General features: G+C 45.8%; 1 protein-coding gene across 2 annotated transcripts in view; it reads right to left on the reverse strand.

The window, feature by feature from the left end:
- Positions 1-22,749, reverse strand: part of C2CD4C (C2 calcium dependent domain containing 4C) — a 33,556-nt gene extending 10,807 nt beyond the window's left edge. The window contains exon 1 of one of the 2 annotated variants that reach the window (XM_087874209.1): positions 22,612-22,749. The gene's annotated coding sequence lies outside the window, so the exon portion shown is untranslated. Of the gene's footprint in view, positions 1-22,198; positions 22,272-22,611 lie in introns of those variants that run through there. The other variant, XM_087874249.1, reaches the window with a different exon arrangement.
- Positions 22,750-23,115: the final 366 nt, after the last annotated feature.

Consider the following 23,115-nt stretch of genomic DNA (forward strand, 5'->3'; position numbering starts at 1 on the left):
TACTGCTGATTCATTGTAATGTTGAGTCATGCTGTAATTAGATAATCACTGGTTGTAAACGTATTTAAGAAAGGTACCGTAAAGTATTCAGCTGATGATAAGCTACCACAGTGTGTGGAGTTGCTATCATTGTGCTATCATCGTTGGATGGATCTGCTACCATCGTGGTTTGTGAACCAGAGTGAGTGTCAGCGTCTCAGCGCTGACATAGAAAAGGGAGGATGAAGCCTGAACTTTTGCCTGCTAAATCTCTTTGAAGTTTCGGTCTCCTTGGAGATGAAGAGGGGGGGAACATTCCTGTGAACTGACAGGAAAAGGAGTCAGGAGAGTGACTTGGAAGATAGCCAATGAGAAGCAGAGAATTGGGGATCGGAAAGGGAGGGATTGGGGGGCAAAGGTCAGTACTGACCGCGCAGAGTCATGATCCGGTTGCTGTACTCGAATAAAGAGAAAATTTCCTGAAAGATTGGCAGTTTGGAAGTTCATTTATTTTGAGATAGCATCGAAGCCTGACAGTGAGTTTGTTATTCTAACCAACTACTGTTTGTGTGGTAAGAAGAGCTTTTGTATCACTGGGCTGATTTAACTGGCAAAGACTTGGATTGATTTAAAGACTATGAGATTGTTTTTTCACTAGAAAATAAACTTTTGATAAACCAGTTTGCACATCTCTTATTCATTGCTCTCAGCAACGTTTCTCTGTGCTCTACACTCTGCTGGTTGGTAACGCAACAACAATATCCTTAACAGAAGGGACCTTGGAGGTCTTCTAGTCCAACCCCCTGCCCAGGCAGGAGACCCCTATGCTATTCCAGACAAATGGCTGTCGAATCTCTTCTTTTAAAAAATCTCCAGGGATGGAGCTCCCACAACTTCTGAAGGCAAGCTGTTCCACTGATTAACTGTTCTACCTGTCAGGAAATTTCTCCTTAGTTCCAGCTTGCTTCTTTCCTTAATTAGCTTCCATCCGTTGTTTCTTGTCCTACCTTCTGGTGCTTTGGAGAACAGCTTGACCCTCTCTTCTTTGTAGTAGCCCCTGAGATATGGGAACACTGCTATCATGTCTCCCTTAATCCTTCTCTTCATCAAACTAGACACGATGTCAGCACTTCAACCTGCATTTACTCTAGTGCTGACATAAGAAGGAGAAGAGGGGGCAGCTGGCAAGAGGGAGCGTGACTTTTCACCTACTTATTTTCCCTGAAGATAATATCCCCTAGGAGATGAGATGGGAGGGGGGGGACATTCCTGGGAGCTGAAGTAGTAGATATGGGGAGAGTGATTTGGAAGATGGCCAATGAGACGCAGAGAATTGGGGAACGGAAAGGGAAGGTTTGGGGTCAGGAAGTCAGTGTTGGCTACACCATAATCGGGGACAGATTGTCGTGCTAAATAAATGAAAGATTTCATCAAAGACTATTTGTTTGGAAATGCAATTTATTTTATTTGAGACGACATCGAAACCTGACACATACTCAATTCCTGCAACTGTTCTTCATATGTTTTAGCCTCCAGCCCCCTAATCATCTGTGGTGCTCTTCTCTTTGCTCTTTCTACAGTCTCAGCATCCTTTTTGTATCCTGGTGACCAAACCTAGATGCAGGATTCCAAGCATGCCTTTGTATTATCCACATTCAGTCCCTGTGCATTCTTTCTAACGCAGAGACTCCTAACCCCGGTCTGTCGATCGGCACCGGTTCACAGCATGCCAGCAACCTGGCCGTGTAAAAAAAGTGAAGCCCCATCCATGGGATGCAGGCAGCACACAAAATCAAACCCTTCCGGTCCACGGAAAAAACCTTTCTCCGTGGATCCGGTCCCTGGTGCCCAAATGGTTGAGGGAGTGGGGGGCACTGTTCTAGGCTCTCTTGTTAACACAATACTTTAAAAAGATGCTAAGACACACACAACTCCAATAGAGTGCAGAGAAGAGCAACAAAGATGATTAGAGGGCTAGATGAGACGGTTCCAGAAACTGGGTGTGTCTAATCCAGAGATCTTCAAACTTGACAGCTTTAAGACTTGTGGACCTCAACTCCCAGAATTCTATTCCAGCCAGCATAGATTTCTCCCAGTGTTGTGGCCCGTACGTGGCCTGTGCAGATTGTAGCTGACTCTGACAGCGAGGAGGCTGGTGTGGTGCTGCACCAGCAGCCTGTGCAGCTGGCACTCAAGTCGGACAGTGAGGAGGCTGGAGAAGATGTGGTGCCAGAGACGGGGATTCAGCCAGGGCCTTCAGAACCTCCAGAAGCTCCTATAAGTGAAGAGGATGAAGAGGAGGAGCCTCTTCTCGATGCACGGGCACGCAGAGCTGCCAAAAGGCAGGAGTGGCTCCTCAGGAGGAAGTCTCCTCGAGAGTAAGGCTTGGGGCTAATTGGCCACTCCCTTAGCCTATTTAAGGAGGAACGCCGACTGAAGTGCATGTGCAGGGGTGCATGCACACGGGGGCACACGTGCATTGCATTTGGGGAGTTCGTGCACACGTGTGCATTTGCATGCGAGCTTTGGCACTGTCCGGAAAAGGTTAGCCATCCCTGGTATAGGGTTTTCTTGCTTGAGCAGAGGGTTGGACAAGAAGACCTCCAAGGTCCCTTCCGACTCTTGTAATTCTATAAATCACAGTCCATTGAGCTTAGATGCTCTGTACTCAGCTGGAGCCAGAGAAAGCTCTTTCTCTTTGCCAAAACTTCTCCCTTATCTATGACTAAGCCGTCTCTTAACAAGCTTCTGCGTCTTCGGGGAGGTGAACAGATTCCTTCCAGACTTTTGCTTACCTCCTTCCCACCTTCCTTATCTCTCCACAGAGGGGGCGGAAAAATCGATGCTGCCCACAGAAGCTATTTGGCAAACGTAAAGCCAAATTGACCTAAAGCAGCTGTGTCCATCCAGCAGCCACCAGGTCAGAAGAGAAAATAGATGTTTTGATATTTATTTATTTATTTTATTACATGTATTTATATGCCTCCATTCTCCCGAAGGACTCAGGGCGGCGAACACAAGTTAAGAAACAAGTACAATAAAATCATAATTTAATCCAAATAATTAATTATTAGTAAATAATAAAGCCCGGAATCAGTCTCAGCCTATTTGTTTGAACAGCCAAGTCTTCAAGTCCCGACGGAAGGAGCGGAGATCAGGAGCCGTCCGGAGCTCAGTAGGTAATTCATTCCAGAGGGTGGGAGCACCCACAGAGAACGCCCTACCCCTGGGCACAGCAAGGTGACATTGGCTCGCCGTCAGAACCCTGAGGACAGGGTTACTCTTCGGCCATGGAATTTTCTTCTCTAGCAGAAGACAGGTATTCATCATCATCAGAGGTGGTATTCAGCCGGTTCGCACCGGTTCGGGGGAACTGGTAGCAGAGATCACGGATGGGCCCGCCCACCCGCCCCAGCACCAAGTCATGCTATTTAGGCACGTTTTTGAGGCCGTGCACATGCATGGAAGGCCCGTGAGCGAGCAAAGCGCAAGTGCGGAAGGCTGGATGCATGCACGGAAAACGCGTGTGCGAAGCAAGCGTGCGCGCACGGGGCGAGCCAGTGGTAAAGGTAAGCGAAACCTTCCCCTGATTATCATCCTCTTTTAACAACCTCATAATCCCTTGTGGGGTAGAATCTGGACAACTGAATGGAGCTGAGTATTTACTGGCCGGATGCCCTTCCTGTCCCCAGTGCGGAGTCTTTTCCAGCAGATATATTCCCATTGTGCCCAGAGAGAGAAATATCTGCCTCTACCTAGAATCAAACTCAGAACTAGCAGAATACAGGTATTCCTCAACTTAAAACAGTTCGTTTAGTGACTGTTCAAAATTACGACGGCACTGAAAAATGTGGCTTATGACCGTTTTTCACACCATTCCAATATCCCCATGGTCACATGATCAAAATTCAGACACTTGGCAACTGGTTCATATTTATGACCATTGCAGTGTCCCAGGGTCAAGTGATCCCCTTCTGTGACCTTCCAACAAGCAAACCCAATGGGGAAGCCAGATTCACTTAACAACCTTGTTACTCACTTAATAAGGGCACTTAACAACCGGGGCAAGAAAAGTTGTAACATGGGGCAAAATCTGGGTGGATTTGATTTAAATCGAGTTGATTTAAATCACGATTTAAATCATGATTTAAATCACTAGTAAGAAGGCTTGATTTAAATCAACTCGATTTAAATCATAATTTTTAAAGAGCAACTGTCGTCTCTGCTACTCCTTTGACCCACTGTTGACTCACCGATAGTCCCAGTGTTGCAGAATATACAGCCTCATTCTACATAACTAAGCTCCATTTCATGCTGAATAAACTAAATTATTTATGTATCTTAAATAGAAAACTATCTTACGATAGATTTTTACCCCAAAAGTTTTTTATTAAAATAAATTCAATAAAAATCAAAAAAATCCGATTTAAATCAAAAAAATCTGATTTTTTTTTTGATTTTTTTAAAAAAATCATTGATTTTTATCCACCCTGGGCAAAATTCACTTCACAAATGTCTCACTTAACAACAGAAATTTTGGGCTCCATTCAGTGGTGGATTGCCCCCGGTATGAACCGATACTATAGAACCGGTAGTAAAACCGATGGGAGGCTCCGCCCACCGATCCCTGACATCATCAGGAAACTTCTGCGCATGCACAGAAGTGTGTGAGCGAGCAAAGCAAGCACACACACACGGCCCCGTTGCGAACCGGGAGTAAAGGTAAGTAGAACCCACCCCTGGCTCAATTGTGGTCGTAAGTCAAGGACTAGCTACTTGCTCGGTACTTATTGTTAATTGGTTCCAGGAGGTGTGATGAGTACCAAACAATTTTTTCCCATAAGGCATAATATAGTGAGTCCCAAGGCAGCTGACAACGACAAGTTGTAGCTTGTGTGTTGAATACCAAACAAGGAAATAACAGTGGAAATAACTGTGGAAATTCTCAGTCATCCAAGTCATGGTTGTCCCAAAGGTGCTTTTTCAAAAGGCACCTGGTGTTGTGACCCAGGTCCACGTAGTTAATACTAAATACAAAGCAGTTCCAAAAAACAAACAGATTTTATTAAAAACAGCTGAGAATTAACTCATTCTCAGCGTATTCCCAATTCAATGAAAGCAAAGTCCTCAAAACACCATTCTTCAGTTTATCTCTGACCTTGGGATAATTAGGCCAACTGCCAAAGGCTTTTCTTGGCAACAGTTCAGGAACAGAAGACGCTGACAAGAAAGAAATACATCCAAACACGAAGCAAATCTCTCAATGGTTGTTTTCCAGCAAAGAGGCCAAGAGCCATTGCTGGTCTTTTAAGCCTTATGGGAGGGGCCAATCATCTCTTGGCCTTACTCCTGAGTCGTCCCCTCTGCTTTAGCTGCTCCTGCCTTCTGCCTTCTTCTCATACATGCACTAGGAACAGGCTCCTCCTGTTCCTCTGCCTCTCTACTGTCAGCCTCTGGAGGCTCCGAAGTCCGCACATCTCTCCCCGATGGTCCTGGTTCCATCTCTGCCTCCGATGCAGAGCCCTCATCCGGGCCTTCCCCAGCCTCCAGGCTTGGCCCATGTTCTTCCTCAGCCTCATCGCTGTCCGACTCTGCTGCCAGCTCCGCAGGCTGCTGGCGGACCACAACACCTGGACTTTCTTTGATTTTTCTTGAAGACATTTTGCTTCTCATCCAAGAAGCTTCTTCGGTTCTGACTGAATGGTGGAGGATGGAAGGGTTTACATTCTTTGCAGTCATCTGGTCATTAGTACTCTGAGAGTCACTGAGGCCACTTGGAGGTTTATCTGTGCCTTCAGGGCCACCTGAACACGCATTCTGGGTGTTGAAGTCCACAAGTCTTAAAGCTGCCAAGGTTGGACAACCTGATATAACTTAACAGGCCACACAATAAGCCCACCCAAAAAAAACCCTTAATCTGCAATAAGACTTAACCAAACTCGCATAAAAGCAACCGCAGATCTTTAACTAACTGATATTACATACACCTCACCGAAGTGAATGCTGACCTTCCTTTTTAAAAAGGAAAAAAAAAACAGGCTTGAATTTTACACAGAGCCCTGTTGACACTGAAGAATAAAAGCCCAGTCAAACTGAAAAAGAAGAGCAGAGCCTCTTATCAATATTCTTTTTGCAGAGAATTTGATTAACGCAAAGCAGCGCACATTAGTAAAAGTCGACAACCCCCCTCCCAAGAGGAAACCTTAGTGTAATGATCATTCAGGTGGCCACATCTGGAATGGTTTTTTGGCATTTGTCTGACCGCCTCTCAAAGCCAGCCAGGAGCAACAGCCAAACCCAGCATGAAATGAATTTTGATGTAAGGATGCAAAGATTTTCATACCCAGACTGGGTTTCTTGAGGCCGGCGTATGCATTGCTAATGCGGAAGGCAAAAAAAAAAAAACCAATACGAAGGAACGAAAAAAATGAGAGCAACCAAACCAGTTTTTGTAGAGAGAGAGAACGAGACAAGATGCCAGCCAGAGGATAGGCTACAGGTAATCCTCGACTTACGACCGCAGCTGAGCCCAAAATTTCCGTGGTTAGGTGAGACATTTCTTAAGTGAGTTTTGCCCCGTTTTACGACCTTTCTTGCCTCTATTGTTAAGTGAATCCCTGCAGTGGATAAGTTAGCAACCCGGTCGCAAAAGGAGATCATGTGACCCTGAGACCCAGCGACGGTTGTAAGTTTGAACCAGCTGCCACGCGTCTGAATTTTGATCACGTGATCATGGGGGGAGGCTGCAGAGGTTGTAACTGTGAAAAAGGGTCACAAGTCAGTTTTTTTCAGTGTCGTAACTTCGAACGGTCGCTAAATGAACTGTTGTAAGTCGAGGACTGCCTTACTGTACAGATAGTCCTCGACTTACAACCACTTGTTTAGTGACGGTTCAAAGTTACAACAGCACTGCCAAAAATGAAATATATAACCATATATACAACCATTGCAACATCCCCAGGACCATCATCAAAATTTGGGTGATTGGCAGTTGACTTGTATTTACGACAGCTGTGGCGTCCTGAGTTCCCAAAGTTCCCATTCCTAGCTGGTTTCCGACAAGCAAAGTCAATGGGGGAAGCTGGATTTGCTTAAGGACTGCATGACTCCCTTAACAACTGTAGTGATTCACTTAACAACCATGGGGGTAAAAGGCTGTAAAATCAGGCAGGATTCACTTAACAAGCACCTGACTCAGACTGTTGTGGAGGGGCCATAGGTTGACTCTGTAAACTGCTTAGAGAGGGCTGTAAAGCACTGGGAAGTGGTATATAAGTCTAAGTGCTAAGGAGGGAGGAATAGGAGGGAAGGAAGGAGTAGCAGGGAGGAAGGAAGGAAAGATTAGGAGGGAGGGAGGGAGGAGTAGGTGGGAGGGAGGAAGGAAAGAATAGGAGGGAGGGAGGAGTAGGAGGGGGAAGGAAGGGATGGAGGAAGGAAGGAAAGGAGGGAGGAATAGGAGGGAAAGAATAGGAGGAAGGAAGGAGTAGCAGGGAGGAAGGAAGGAAAGATTAGGAGGGAGGGAGGGAGGAGTAGGTGGGAGGGAGGAAGGAAAGAATAGGAGGGAGGGAGGAGTAGGAGGGGGAAGGAAGGGATGGAGGAAGGAAGGAAAGGAGGGAGGAATAGGAGGGAAAGAATAGGAGGAAGGAAGGAGTAGCAGGGAGGAAGGAAGGAAAGAATAGGAGGGAGGGAGGGGGGAGTAGGAGGGAGGGAGGAAGGAAAGAATAGGAGGGAGGGAGGGAGGAAAGAATAGGAGGGAGGGAGGGAGGGAGGGAGGAAAGAATAGGAGGGAGGGAGGGAGGAAAGAATAGGAGGGAGGGAGGGAGGGAGGGAGGAAAGAATAGGAGGGAGGGAGGAAGGAAGGAATAGGAGGGAGGGAGGGAGGAATAGGAGGGAAGGAACAGGAAGGAAGGAGTAGGAGGGAGGAAGGAAGGAAGGAAAGAATAGGAGGGAAGGAGGAGTAGGAGGGAGGAAGGAAGGAAAGAATAGGAGGGAGGGAGGAATAGGAGGGAAGGAATAGGAAGGAAGGAGTAGGAGGGAGGAAGGAAGGAAGGAAAGAATAGGAGGGAAGGAGGAGTAGGAGGGAGGAAGGAAGGAAAGAATAGGAGGGAGGGAGGGAGGAATAGGAGGGAAAGAATAGGAGGGAAGGAATAGGAGGAAGGAAGGAGTAGCAGGGAGGAAGGAAGGAAAGAATAGGAGGGAGGGAGGAAGAAAGAATAGGAGGGAGGGAGGGAGGCAGGGAGGCAGGAAGGAAAGAGTAGGAGGGAGGGAGGGAGGCAGGAGTAGGAGGGAGGAAGGAAGGGATGGAGGAAGAAAGGAAAGGAGGGAGGAAGGAAGGGATGGAGGAAGAAAGGAAAGGAGGGAGGAAGGAAGGGATGGAGGAAGAAAGGAAAGGAGGGAGGAAGGAAGGGATGGAGGAAGAAAGGAAAGGAGGGAGGAAGGAAGGGATGGAGGAAGAAAGGAAAGGAGGGAGGAAGGGAGGGAGGGAGGATGGAATAAGGAGGAGGGCGGGAGGAAAGACCGTGGTGGCACAGTGGTGAGAATGCAGTATTGCTGGGTGACTCTGCCCTCTGACATCAGTTCGATCCTGACAGGCTCAGGGTTGACTCATCCTTCCATCCTTCTGAGGTTGGCAAAATGAGGACCCAAATTGTTGGGGGCAAGACACTGACTCTCTAAACCGCTTAGAGAGGGGCTGCAAAGCACTGTGAAGCGGTATATAGCATGTCTAAGTGCTATTGCTGTTGCTCAACAATACAAATTCTGGTCCCAATTGTAGTCGTAAATTGAGGACTACTTGTATTTCCCAACTCTAAAACACACAAACGAATAACCCTTGTTCCATCGCACACCTAAGATAAGAGAGTAGATTTAGGAGGTTATTCAATTCATAGAGGAATTATTTGAGCTCCAAGCAACCCAGTGCTAGTTAAATTAATTTTATTTGGTCATTAGCAACATGTGGTTGTGGAGCTAATGTTCCCACCTCATTTCCAAGGCAGAGACAAAATGCTAGGGCCGTATTTCTCAACCTTGGCAACGTTAAGCTGTACAAATCGTCCTTGACTTATGACATTCATTTAGTGACTGTTTGAAGTCACAACAGCACTCAAAAAATGACTTATGGCCATTTCTCACACTTACGACCACTGCATCATCCCCATGGTCATATGATCAATATTCAGATGCTTGCCAATTGGTTCATATTTATGACGGTTGCAGTGTCCCGGGGTCACATGATTTGACCCCTTTTGCGACCTTCTGACAAGCAAAGTCAATGGGGAAACCAGATTCACTTAACAACCATGTAACTAACTTAACAAATGTAGTGTGTCAGAGTATGGATAGTGTGACTATTTCTACACAACCCAGGAACAAAATATAGTAAAGAGAGGTTTGCCTTTCAAATAATATCTACAAGGAATATATACATACACATACTAGGCAAAGTCAGGCAATCAATCATCAACTACAGCAGGGAAGCACACACTTCCTCACAGGGCCTCTCTTATAAAACTGTCTCTTAAAGTGGTAACAGTCAAATAACCCTGCTGACTCATTACTACCATTGTACAGCATTACAGCATAATGGCAGCTCCTGGGTTGTCTAAAAATAGTCACACTGTGCGCACTCTGCCATAGTGATTCATTTAACAATAATAATTTGCTCCATTTTAACAATAAAATGGAGCAAAATTCACTTAACAACTGTCTTACTTAGCAGCAGAAATTTTGGGCTCCGTTGTGGTTATAAGTCAAAGACTACCTATAGACTTATTCCAGCCATAGAGGAATTATTTGAGATCTAACAACGCTGGGCTAGCTGAATTAAATTAATTTTATTTGGCCACTGACACCATGTGGTTGGGAGCTAATCAGGGGTGAAATCCAGCAGATTCTGACAGGTTCTGGAGAACCGGTAGCGGAAATTTTGAGTAGTTCGGAGAACCGGCAAATACCACCTTCTGGCTGGTCCCGGAGTGGGGTCGGAATGGAGATTTTGCAATATCCTTCCCCTGCCACGCCCACCAAGCCACGGCAACCGAGCCACACCATGCCCACCAAGCCACATCCACAGAACCGGTAGTAAAAAAAAAAATGGATTTCACCACTGGAGCTAATGGTCCCATCTCCCTCCTACGGCACAGACAAAATGCCAGATTTGCGTTTCTCCAACTTGGCAACTTTTTGTTGTTGTTAGTTGTGAAGTCATGTCCGACCCATCACAACCCCATGGACAACGTTCCTCCAGGCCTTCCTGTCCTCTACCATCCTCTGGAGTCCATTTTTATTTTATTTTTTATTTTACTTCAAATTTATATACCGCCCTTCTCCCTAGGGACTCAGGGCGGTGTACAGCCAAATAAAAACACATAATAAATACATTAAGAATAGATTAAAAGGAAATATCTCAATTTGGCCCAAAATTTAAAAAGACAAACAAATTTAAAATCATTTAAAGGATTTGTTAGGCCAGCCCGGCTTGTTGGAAAAGGAAAGTTTTAAGGGCACGGCGGAAGGCACGGAGGTCTTGGATTCTCCTTATCTCTGGGGGCAGCTGATTCCAGAAGGTGGGAGCCCCCACCGAGAAGGCCCTCCCCCTGGGGGTCACCAGCCTGCATTGCTTGGCTGATGGCACCCCGAGGAGGCCCTCTCTGTGGGAGCGCACAGGTCGATGGGAGGTCGTCGGTGGCAGAAGGCGGTCTCGAAGATAACTAGGTCCTATGCCATGGAGCGCTTTAAAGGTGGTAACCAACATCTTGAAGCGCATCCGGAAGACCACTGGGAACCAGTGCAGCTCGCGCAGGAGCGGTGTTATGCGGGAGCGCCATGCAGCTCCCATAATTACCCGCGCGGCGACTTAAGCTCACGCCGACTGCTTCAGTGACTCCATCCAGCTACCTCGTTCTATTGTCGTCCCCTTCTTCTTTTGCCCTCCATCGTTCCCAGCATGAGGCTCTTCTCCAATGAGTCCTTCCTTCTCATTAGGTGGCCAAAGTATTTGAGTTTCATCTTCAGGATCTTGGCCTTCTAAAGAGCAGTCAGGGTTGATCTCCTCTAGGACTGACCAGTTTGGTCGCCTTGCAGTCCAAGGGACTCGCAGGAGTCTTCCCCAGCACCAGAGTTCAAGGGCCTCCATTCTTTGGCGCTCGGCCTTCCTAATGGTCCAACTTTCGCAGCCATTCTGTATGAATTTCAACTCCCAGAATTCTCCACCAAGCATGCTGATGAAAATGGGGCTTCTCTAGGAAACACTTTCTTTTTTACCAGCGGTCTCCCAGAGGGGGAGAAAATAGCCGCAAAAGAGTGAGGATTAGGGATTCACTTCCATATTGTTTAAATCTTCTTTCTGTTGGTTCACAAGCAGTTAATAAATTTCCTACGCTTGTAAACAGCTGGAGAAACTCAAGATATCAGCCGCCACATGATTGACTGATTAATGGACTGTTTGTGGCAGATAGATGGAGTGTTAATTGCTCCAGGAGAGGGTAACTCAGGTCAGGTTGTTTGCACACAGCTAGTGAATACAATTAGCCTTTGGGACTGCGACACCTGTGGAAAGTTGCCGGATGCACACAGTGTGTTCAAATAATTGTGTTCCGACCCAGCTCTCCAAACACCACAAACCCTCTGAAGTTAACTCAAAGATTCCTTTGTTAAGAGCGCCAGCAGCTCCGGCAAAAAGTTTCTCTCTCAACGCAGGCTAACAAATCTGTACAACCAGTAGATGAATCGTTGTCTGCCACATCTATTCATCCCCGCCCCCTGCCTTTTATCCCCCGAGCTAGGGTGGGGCTTTGCTAGCAGCGGTGGCTCTTCCGTCCCGAGGACCGGCCTATAGATTTCCACTGCTCTCCTCTCCTCTGCCTTCTGCGCATCCGCACGTCAGGTACTGGACCCAGCTGTTCCTCCTCTTCCTCATCAGCCACCTCCTGACCTGGGGGCTGTTGACTCTCCATCTGACGGCTGACAGATGGCCCAGGCTCTGCTTCTCCCTCTCCCTCTCTCCCTCTCTCCCCCCCTCTCTCTTTCTTTCTCTTTCTCTTTCTTTCTTTCTCTCTCCTACAATCTCTCTCTCTCTCTCTTCTTTTTCTTTCTCTCTTTCTCTCTCTCTCCTACAATCTCTCTTTCTTTCTCTTTCTCTTTCTCTCCCTCTCTCTCTCTCCTACAATCTCTTTTTCTCTCCTACAATCTTTCTCTTTCTCTCTCTCTCCTACAATCTGTTTCTTTCACTCTCTTTTTCTTTCTCTCTCTCGTACAATCTCTTTCTCTCTCTCTTTCTTTCTCTTTCTCTTTCTTTCTCTCTCTCTCTCCTACAATCTCTCTCTCTTTCTCTCTCTCCCCTACAATCTCTCTTTCTCTTTCTGTCCCTCTCTCCTACAATCTCTCTCTTTTTCTCTCCTACAATCTCTTTCTCTCTTTCTCTCTCTCCTACAATCTCTTTCTCTCTCTCTTTTTCTTTCTCTCTCTCCTACAATCTCTCTCTCTCTCTCTCTCTCTGTCTCTCTGTCTCTCCCACCTCCACTCCCTCTTCCCCCTCAGAGCTCTCAGATTGCCTCGATGATGGCCCTGACTCCCATACCTCCTCCTCCTCTGATTTGGTCACTGGAGGGGCCGGCGGCCAACAAGCCACAACAAATTGCCAGGATCGTTCAAGTAATTCCCAGAGTCCTATCGATAAGAGTTTAAGCACAACCCAGAAGAAAAAACATGAGTGAATAGTACGGGTCCACAAATCTGTACGTAAAAATATTTGTGACTGGGTTTCTCATCCTCCTGCACTTGGATGTTAAAGTTGTGTATGCCAGTTTATATTTCTGCACAATGCGGTTTGTTGAATCAGGGGGAAAAAATACAGGTATTTCAACCACAAGAGAGCCCCAAATTTCTGTTGCTGAGCGACACGGTTGTTAAGTGAGTTTTGCCTCATTTTATTATCTTTCTTGCCACAGTTGTTAAGTGAATCGTCGCAGTTTTTAAATGAGTGAGACGGTTGTTAAATGAATCCAGCTTCCCCATTGACTTTGCTTGTCAGAAGGTCGTAAAAGGGGATCGCGTGACTCTTGGGACACTGCGACTGTCATAAATACGAGTCAGTTGCCAAGTGTTTGAATTTTGATCGCATGACTGTGGGGATGCTACAACAATTGTAATTTTGAAAAACGGTCATAAGTCACATTTTCGGTGCCGTCGTAACTTCGAACCATCTCTAAATGAACTGTTGTAAGTCGAGGACTTACCTGTAATAACGGTTTGCAAAGGATTGGTTTTTTACACAAGGGACGTTCCCTAAGGTTTTCTACTGAGTTCACAATCTCAAAATGAGCTCCCCGTAGTTTGCATTGTGTGTGAAATTAATCACTACTATTTTGAATGTGTCTGTTTAGACCCAACGGTGCTTTTTTCAAGAGGCAATTAGACTTTCTGGTTTTTCCCTTGAAGACGTTTCGCTTCTCATCCAAGAAGCTTCCTCAGCTCTGACTGAATGGTGGGGAATGGAAAGATTTATACTCCTTGCAGACAGCTGGTCATTTGCATTTTTTTAGAGAGTCATTGGGGCCACCTGGAGGTTTATCTGTGTCTCGGCATCACCACAATGGTGCAAATTGGTGTAGAGCCTTCTTGGAACTGCTGAAAGAACCGTGTTGTAGATTGGAGGTAGATGATGTCGTATCTCTCCCCCCAGGGGTAAAATCCAGCAGGTTCTGAAAGGTTCTGGAGAACCGGTAGCGGAAATTTTGAGTAGTTTGGAGAACCGGCAAATACCACCTCTGGATGGCCCCAGAGTGGAATGGGAATGGGGATTTTGCAGCATCCTTCCCCTGGAGTGGAACTGGGAATGGAGATTTTGCAGTATCCTTCCCCTGGAGTGGGGAGGGAATGGAGATTTTGCAGTATCCTTCCCCTGGAGTGGGGAGGGAATGGAGATTTTGCAGTATCCTTCCCCTGGAGTGGGGAGGGAATGGGGATTTTGCCATATCCTTCCCCTGCACGCTCACCAAGCCACGCCCACCAAGCCACACCCCACAGAACCAGTAGTAAAAAAATTTGGAATATCACAATTGCCTCCCCCTCTGTTGAGAAAGGGCTGTTCAATTTTGACACAGATGGCCTCTTTGACCTCTCTTTCAAACCAGCGGTCCTCTCTGTCCAAAATGTGGACTTTGCTGTCTTCAAAAGAGTGGCTTTTGTCTTTTAAATGCAGATGAACTGCTGAATCTAGCTCTGATAGGTTTGTTCTCCTATGTTGTGCCATGCATTTCTGAAGTGGTTGTTTTGTTTCCCCAATGTACAGATCTGCAGATGGCTCACGTCTCTTTAGACCCGTGATAGCGAACCTTTGGTGCGTGTGCCAGAGGTGGCACGCAGCACCCTCTCTGATGGCACACGAGCCATCGCCCCAGTTTACTCTGCTGTGCATGCGGCATGCCTCCCACTGGCCAGCTGGTCTTCGGGTCTCTTCAGGTTATCAGATCTATGGATAGCCCCCCCCCCATATCTTAGGACCACAATCAGAATTTCCAGCACGAAATGAGGCAGTTGTTCAATGCATCACGCACCTCTTCTGCCACAATCGTTAACCAAATCACCGCAATCGTTAAGTGAATCGGGCGGTCGTTAAGCAAATCTGGCTTCCTCCACTGACTTCGCTTGTGTTTTGGAAGCCGGCTGGGAAAGTTGCCAATGGCAATCACATCACCCCAGCCAGGATGCTCAAACCATCAGAAATATATGCTGGTTGCTAAGCACCCAAATTCTGACGACGTGACCATGGGGATGCTGCAACCGTCATAAATACGAGGACTGGTTGAAAAATCACTTTTTTCAATGCCGTTATTAACTTCGGTTGCTAAATGAACGGTTGTAAGGCGAGGACTACCTGTGTTTCAAAAGTAGGTGCCCCAAAAGTAGATTCTGGTACCAAATTCTTGGCAAAGGATAGGAGTTCACCTTGTTTATTTCCAGCTCACAACCCCGTGTGATAGGCCCCGATCTGTCTGAACCCCTGAGAACCTTCTAATTAAACCATGATGCATCATTAGAATCCTAATAAAATTAGATCTGTCAGGCTGCAAAGCAACAGAAGCAGCCTATCGACAGGAGCGAGAATTATAATGCGTTGTTAAATACCCCAAGGCTATTACAAAGATCTGTTCTAGATCTTTTTTTGCTCTGCCTAACACAGCTTTTCAGCTCTGCTTTTTTTGCAGCCGGGTGGAGAAGGGTGCCGTTTCCAAACCGAGCTAAGGAGGACATAGCTAAAAGACATTTTATGGGGTCCCTTCCTTTCTGCATAACATACATACATACATACATACATACATACATACATACATAACTTTATTGTCATTGTACGTGTATACACAGTATACCCATACAACGAAATTCACTTAACACCCAAAGACCAGGTCCAACACACATAACAATCCCCAAACACACTCCCGCCCACCACAAATTCCTCACCCCTAAACCACCCAAACATCCACACAACAGACCAAGTAATGCTGCCCAACAGCTCACTCACTGATGGTGGCCCTTTAGTTCATTGTTGAGTGCAATTATAGCTCTGGGATAAAAACTATTCAGAAAACGTGCGGTCCGAGTTTTAATTGTTCTGTATCTTCTGCCAGAAGGCAACAGTCCAAAAAGATTGTAAGCAGGATGGGAAGAGTCTCTTGAGAATGTTATGCAACTTTCTCAAACAAGAGAGATTCGAAGATGTCGTCCAGGGCTGATAAGCTGGAGTCCGATGATATTCTGGGCAGTTTTAATGGTTCTCTGTAGAGCTTTTTTGTCTGCTACAGAGATGCTCCCATACCATGCAAGAATGCCGTGTGTCAGGACACTCTCAACGGTGCTGTGATGGTAGGACAGAAGTAGAAGTAAAATAATGTCATTTTAAAAAAATTAGGAAGCAGGAGAAGGATCTCCACCTTCAACCAAAGCACGGAAGGAGACTAATCAAGCAACCTAGAACCAAGGAGAAATTTCCTGATGGTTAGAACAATTAACCAGTGGAACGACTTGCCACCAGAAGTTGTGGGAACCTCCAACTCTGGAGGTTTTTAATAGACTGGACAGCCATTTGTCTGAAATGGCTTAGGGTCTCCTGCTTGAGTAGGGGTTTGGATTAGAAGACCTCCAAGGTCCCTTCCAACTCTGATGTATAAGACTATAAAAAAAGATGTGGAGACTCTAGAAAGAGTGCAGAGAAGAGCAACAAAGATGATGAGGGGACTGGAGGCTAAAACATATGAAGAACGGTTGCAGGAACTGGGTATGTCTAGTTTAATGAAAAGAAGGACCAGGGGAGACGTGATAGCAGTGTTCCAGTATCTCAGGGGCTGCCACAAAGAAGAGGGAGTCAAGCTATTCTCCAAAGCACCTGAGGGCAGGACAAGAAGCAATGGGTGGAAACTAGTTAAGGAGAGAAGCAACCTAGAACTAAGGAGAAATTTCCTGACAGTGAGAACCATTAATCAGTAGAACAATTTGCCTCCAGAAGTTGTGGGGGCTTCATCACTCGACAATTTTAAGAAGAGTTTGGACAACCATTTGTCTGGAATGGTACAGGTAGTCCTCGACGTCTGATCACAACTGAGCCCAAAATTTCTGTTGTTAAGCGAGACATCTGTTAAGTCAAATTTGCTCCGTTTTACGACTTTTCTTGCCACATTTAAGGGAAGTTGATAAGTCAGTAACCCGGTTGTTGAGTGAATCTGGCTTCCCCATCGACTTTCGCTTGTCAGAATGTCGCAAAAAAGGATTGCATGCCCCAGGACACTGCAACCATCATAAATACGAGTCAGTTGCCGAACATCTGAATTTCGATCAAGCGATTAGGACAATGCTGCAATGGTCTACAAGAATGAAAAATGGTCATAAGTCCATTTTTTTCAGCGCCGTTGTAACTTCGAACGGTTCCTAAGTGAACTGTTGCAAGACGAGGACTATCTGTTGAGGGTCTCCTGCTTGGGAAACTGGCTGGACTAGAACAGGGGTCTGCAACCTTAAACACTCCAAGAGCCTTTTGGACCCGTTTCCCACAGAAAAGAAAACACCGGGAGCCACAAAACCCTTCCTGTGCCTGACTATTTCTTGAGTGGCCACAAAACTAGCATACGTAGTTAAATTAAACGTTTTGTTTTCTTCTGAAACTTTTCTTTTCTTGGATTTATCTATGGTTGGCCTATTGGAGGTTGAAAAGCTCAATAAATCGCGTGCCGGCGGGTGTCGCACATTGGCAGTTGCGACGCATATTTTGAGTGACAAGGAGCCGCAGCAGAGGGGTGAAGGAGCCACATGCGGCTCCAGAGCTGCAGGTTGCTGACCCTTGGGCTAGAAGACCTCCAAAGTCCCTTTCAACTCTTGTTATCCTCTTCTTGTTTTTCTTTCGGCTGAACCAAACCTTGCTCGGCTCTGCCCTTGCTGAAATCAAACCTGGCTCTGTACTTTTCTTGCAGTGCAAACAGTGAGCTCATCCTTGCTTTCAGGTACGGCTTGAGTGACAGGGGGGGCAGCAATAACAAAAGTCAGAGCAAAAAAAGGGGAAGCTTCAGGGAACTAAGACGCAGGTTTTTTTGTTGTTGGGTTTTTTTTGAGTCTGGAGGAAAATTGAACCAGGAAAATGGTATGACTCAGAGTGTCAGCTTTCGGTGCCATTTATTTATTTGCTTCTCGAAATGTCCATCAGATGTATTTATCTAAAATAAGAGTCCTAATTACAAGGTTGTCTGCTTGTAAAGCTGGGAACAGTTCCGAGATCATTCTCGGAGCTGGGCAGATAAATGGGTTGGGTTGACAAGAAAAGGTTTCCTCTGTCTTCCCGTATTACGAGAAGGGAGAGAATTAAGGGATCAGAGATCGCCCCTGGGATGTAGAATTTCTGACTTGCTCCTTTATAATGCCTTTGATGAGACCCTACTTGGAATAGCGCATCCAAAATATATTGGCCGCCCAAATATATTTTAAAAAAAGATATTGAGATTCTAGAAAGAGTACAGAGAAGAGTAACGAAGATGATTAGGGGCTCCGGAGACGAAAACATACGAAGAACGGCGGTGGGAATTCGGGTATGTCTAAGTTTAATTCAAATTCAGATTCAAATCTTTATTGTTAGTGCACAACATATACACAATGAGATTGGTTGAGCTCCCTCAGTGCACACACACCCCAACACGATACAACTCACAGTGAAGACAAAAAATCCCTAACCCAATAAATCATATTAACAAAACACCCAGTCTTATTGCACCAGTGTGAACACGTTACACATTGCACCGGCCCTGCAGCCCATCACACTACATAGTTATGATCAGTGGTGGGATTCAAATAATTTAACAAACGGTTCTCTGCCCTAATGACCAGCTGGGTAGGCGTGACTCGGTGGTCATGTGACCGTGTGGGCATGGTCAACTCAATGTCACTCACATCGATGGGCACTTCGACTTAGCTGTTACAATGTAATAAGGGTTAACCAGAGAGGCAGTTTCTGTAAGCAGGGCAATAAAGATTAGGCTAGAAACACCACCAGAATGTTTCCTTCCTGCCTTCCTTACAGGATTAGCCCTGCAAAATGGGAAAAAACAAAATAAGATTTCTTCCAACAACCGGTTCTCCGAACTGCTTAGAAAGTTAACAACCGGTTCTCCCGAATCGGTGCGAACTGGCTGAATCTCACCACTGGTTATTATGTTATTTCTCATTCAGGAGTCTGACTGCCCACGGATAAAAGTTTAATGAAAAGGACTAGGGGTAACAAGATAGCAGTCTTCCAGTATTCGAGGGGCTGCCACAAAGAAGAGGGAGTCAAGCTATTCTCCAAAGCACCTGAACGCAGCAGAAGAAACAACGGATGGAAACTAATCAAGGAGAGAAGCACCTTAGAACGAAGGAGAAATTTCCTAACTGTGAGAACAATTAATCAGGGGAACAATTTGTCTCCAGAAGTTCTGGATGCTCCAACACTGGAAGTTTTTAGGAAAAGATTGGACAACCATTTGTCTGAAGTGGCGTAGGGTATCCTGCCTCAGCAGGGGGTTGGACTAGAAGACCTCCAAGCTCCCTTCCAACTCTGTTATTAGTATTAAATATGTGGATGTCACCATCTTTAGTCAAATGTAATGGTAGCGACCACTCAACCTCTTGGAAAAGAAGGCGATGAATGAGTAGCAAAAGATCTTCACTCACATTTCTGATTTCTCCCTAATTTGGGCTAGGTTAGATCTAACTCAGTCCAATCTTGCTCGGCAGAAGAAGAAAAAAAATATTTCCAAGGAATGACCAAGGATGGACATTTTAGGCTATGAGGAATGCTTATGGAGGCCTTCAAACTCAAGAAGCCACGGATGGAAACCAGGGTGGATTTGATTTAAATCGAGTTGATTTAAATCACGATTTAAATCATGATTTAAATCACTAGTAAAAAGGCTTGATTTAAATCAACTCAATTTAAATCCTAATTTTTAAAAAGCAACTGTCATCTCTGCTACTCCTTTGTCCCGCTGTTGACTCACCGATGGTCCCAGTGTTGCAGAATATACAGCCTCATGCTACATAACTAAGCTCCATTTCATGCTGAATAAACTCAATTATTTATGTATCTTAAATAGAAAACTATCTTAAGACAGATTTTTACCCCAAAAGTTTTTTATTAAAATAAGTTCAATAAAAATCAAAAAAATCCGATTTAAATCAAAAAAATCTGATTTTTTTTAATTTTTTTTTAAAAAAATCATTGATTTTTTTTCCACCCTGATGGAAACTAACCAAGGAGAGAAGCCACCTAGAACGAAGGAGAAACTTCCTAACAGCGAGGACAACTAACCAGTGGGAACGGCATTGCCTTCAGAAGTTGTGAGTGCTTCATCACTGGAGGTTCCTTTTTTTTTTTTTTTGGAAAAAGTTTTTCAAATACAGATTTTCTCCCTTTTTTCTCCCCCCCTCCTCCCTAACCCCCCCTCACCACCCCTCTCCCTGTGACTTCTTCAAAGTAAAATCCAAATTCATAACAGATTATATAATACTTTAGCATCCCTTTACTCCATCCCCCAAATACTGATCCTTTCTTTCTAATATTATTATATCCCCCTTTTATTATACATTTCAAAATAACATTCTACTGTAACATTGTGTAATAACTTCTAATTTAGCATAGTAATATTATTATAACACCCAATTTAGCAATAATCTGCCCTTTTTCTCCTCCCCCATACATATATCTCTTAAATCAAACCTTGTATGTATATTAATATAACATTTCAAAACAACCTTCCACTTTAAAACTATATAATAAATCCTAATTTAATATTTAATCTTTTGTGTATATTAATATAACATTTCAAAGCAGGAGGGTTTTAAGAAGAGATCGGACATCCGTTTGTTTGAAGTGGTATAAGGTCTCCTGCTTTTGAGCAGGGGGTTGGACCAGTAGTGAAATTCAAATTTTTTTACTACCGGTTCTGTGGGCATGGCTTGGTGGACATGGCAAGGGAAGGATACTGCAAAATATCCATTCCTACCCCACTCTGGGGCCAGCCAAAGGTAGCATTTGCCAGTTCTCTGAACTACTCAAAATTTCCGCTACCGGTTCTCTGAACTACTCAACATTTCCACTACCGGTTCTCCAGAACCTGTCAGAACCTGCTGGATTTCACCGCTGGGTTGGACTAGAAGACCTCTAAGGGTCTCTTCCAACCCTGATGCTGATGCTGAAACTTCTCTTGAACATAGCCAAACATATCATACTAGGACTACAAAGGTTTCCGTGCCAGAGGATCCAAGTTCAAACCTGGCTTCTTTAAAGAAGGCTTGTAAAAACTCACCCTGAGAATAATTTAATAATTGATAGTTATTGATTATTGATCGTTCTAGGTTAGCAAGGAAGAGCTCTCCTTTGACTGGAAGCAGAGATGGGGGAGACTAAAACTGTTGATCAGGATAGAAGGACTTGCCCTCCAGCTGGTTAGAGAGAGGGAGATCCTCTCTAAGTTAAGATTTGCAAGGGAGATCCTTCCTGCATCCAGGTAAAAACCAAGCTGTACACGGCAGAGGGATCTTACCTGTTGCAAAGAAACTACGGATAGCAAATTTTCTACCTGCGCACCACACCACCTGTTATTGCCTTTTTGGCAATGGTCAAAATGACACAGCAGAAGTGTCTATGGGTGGGGGCAGGAGGGGGGGGAGGCTGAATTTCACCCAGACCAGATCAAAAACTGCAGTTGAAAAGTAAAAAAAGAAAGAAAAAAAAAGCTTCCAAATCTCAGTTTCTCATAAACCAACTTATTCCCTAATCACTTTCCCTTTCGATCCGTCTTAAATCAGGTCCTTTCCTTTCCCCACCCCCACTCCCCATCAAGTATCACCTATCTGGCTCGGATCCCTCTCAAACATTAACGCTGCCCCTGCGAGGTCTACTTTTGTTGTGGATTCGAGAGCAGCCTTTAAAAAAACACGATTAAAAAAAATATATGATTATTTGCCTCTCTCTCTCCCCTCCCACTCTTTCCTTCCCTCCCTCTCTCTTCTCCCTTCTCCCTCCCTCTCCCTCTCCCTCCCTCTCCCCCTTCCCTCTCTCCCCTCCCTCCCTCTCCCTCTTTCCTTCCCTCCCTCTCTCCCTCCCTCTCTTCTCTCTTCTCCCTTCTCCCTTCCTCTCCCTTTCCTTCCCTCCCTCTCTCCCTCCCTCTCTTCTCCCTTCTCCCTTCCTCTCCCTCTTTCCTTCCCTCCCTCCCTCTCTCCCTCTCTTCTCCCTTCTCCCTCCCTCTCCCTCACTCCCTCTCCCCTCTCTCCTCCTTCCCTCTCTCCCCTCCCTCCCTCTCCCTTTCCTTCCCTCCCTCCCTCCTCCCTCTCTTCTCCCTCTCCCCTCCCCCTCTCTCCCTCTCCTCCCCCTCTCCATCCCTCTCTCTTCCCCTCTCCCTCTCCCCTCTCTCTCTCCTCCTTCCTCTCTCTCTCCCTCCCTCTCCCTGTATCTTTTCTAGTATCCTCTCCCTGCTAGTATCTTTTTTCTCTCTTTTTCCCCTCTCTTCTTCCCCCCCTCCTCCCCCCAAAGAAAAAGGGTTGTTTTCTCTTGGATACCAACGACTGTAGCAACAACTCTGCTACTTAAGGGGGAGGAGGGAAGAAACCCCAAAATAAGGCTGAGCGAAGAAGGGTAGTGGGTTCCAGTCTCTCTTTCTGCTCTCTGCGTATGCTCAAGAGCCCCCATCCCCCCGAGACTCACCCGCTGGGGACTTGTTGAAAAGAGGGCTGAGCAAGCCACGCTTGCCTTTCTTTCTTTCTTTCTTTCTTTCTTTCTTTCTTTCTTTCTTTCTTTCTTTCTTTCTTTCTTTTTCTTTCTTTCTTTCTTTTTTTTTCTTTTTTTCTTTTTTCTTTTTTTTCTTTTCTTTTTTTTTTTTTGCGTTGAAAATCCGAGCCCGATGAACTTTTCGCAACAATTTGATCCCGGGTTGCGATTGCTTAAAAACCCCTCGTAGGGCTAGCTAGAGGATTAAAATAAATAGAATTGTAACCTTGCCAAACCACAGGTTGGAGGCGAGCTGGGATTGGTCCAAAGGATGCTAATAAACAACAACCCCCCCATCAGCTTTCTCAGCCTCCCGTCTCTTTTAAACTAAAAAACAAAACTGTACTTACGACGAGCTCCAAACTCCGCTGCACACCTGGGAAGTCAGGAAGGCAGCGGTACTTTCGCCGCCTCCTCTCGGGCTGGCCACGAGAACCGGCGCCGCCGCCGCCTTTTTATACCAGCGAGCTTAGCCCCGTTCATTCATCGCAGGCACCAGAAAGCGGCCCCCCAATTATCCAGCCCTCCGCAATGGTGCCGTAATCCTCCTAAGAGAGGCACCCGCCGCTTTGGCTGGCTGGCTGGCTGGCGCAACGCAAACACACGCGCGCACACACACAGGAACGCGCCCAGGTCTGGAGGCTGCTGGCGGTCTGCAAGGGTGGATCCGGGAGCCTGGTGGTCTCTCTTGGGTGGGTTTTGTTCCCGTCTTCATTGGCTTCCCCACGCACGCCAAGAGAGAGTCATCTCCCCGGGCTTCTCTGTGTGTCTGTCTGTCTGTCTGTGTGTGTGTGTGTTAGTCTCTCTCTCTCTCTCTCTCTCCCCCTAGAATCTCTCTTTCTCTCTCTCTCTCT

This window comes from Pantherophis guttatus, chromosome 1 (assembly GCF_059756535.1).
Source record: "Pantherophis guttatus breed Tessera chromosome 1, ASM5975653v1, whole genome shotgun sequence".
Lineage (NCBI taxonomy): Eukaryota > Metazoa > Chordata > Lepidosauria > Squamata > Colubridae > Pantherophis > Pantherophis guttatus.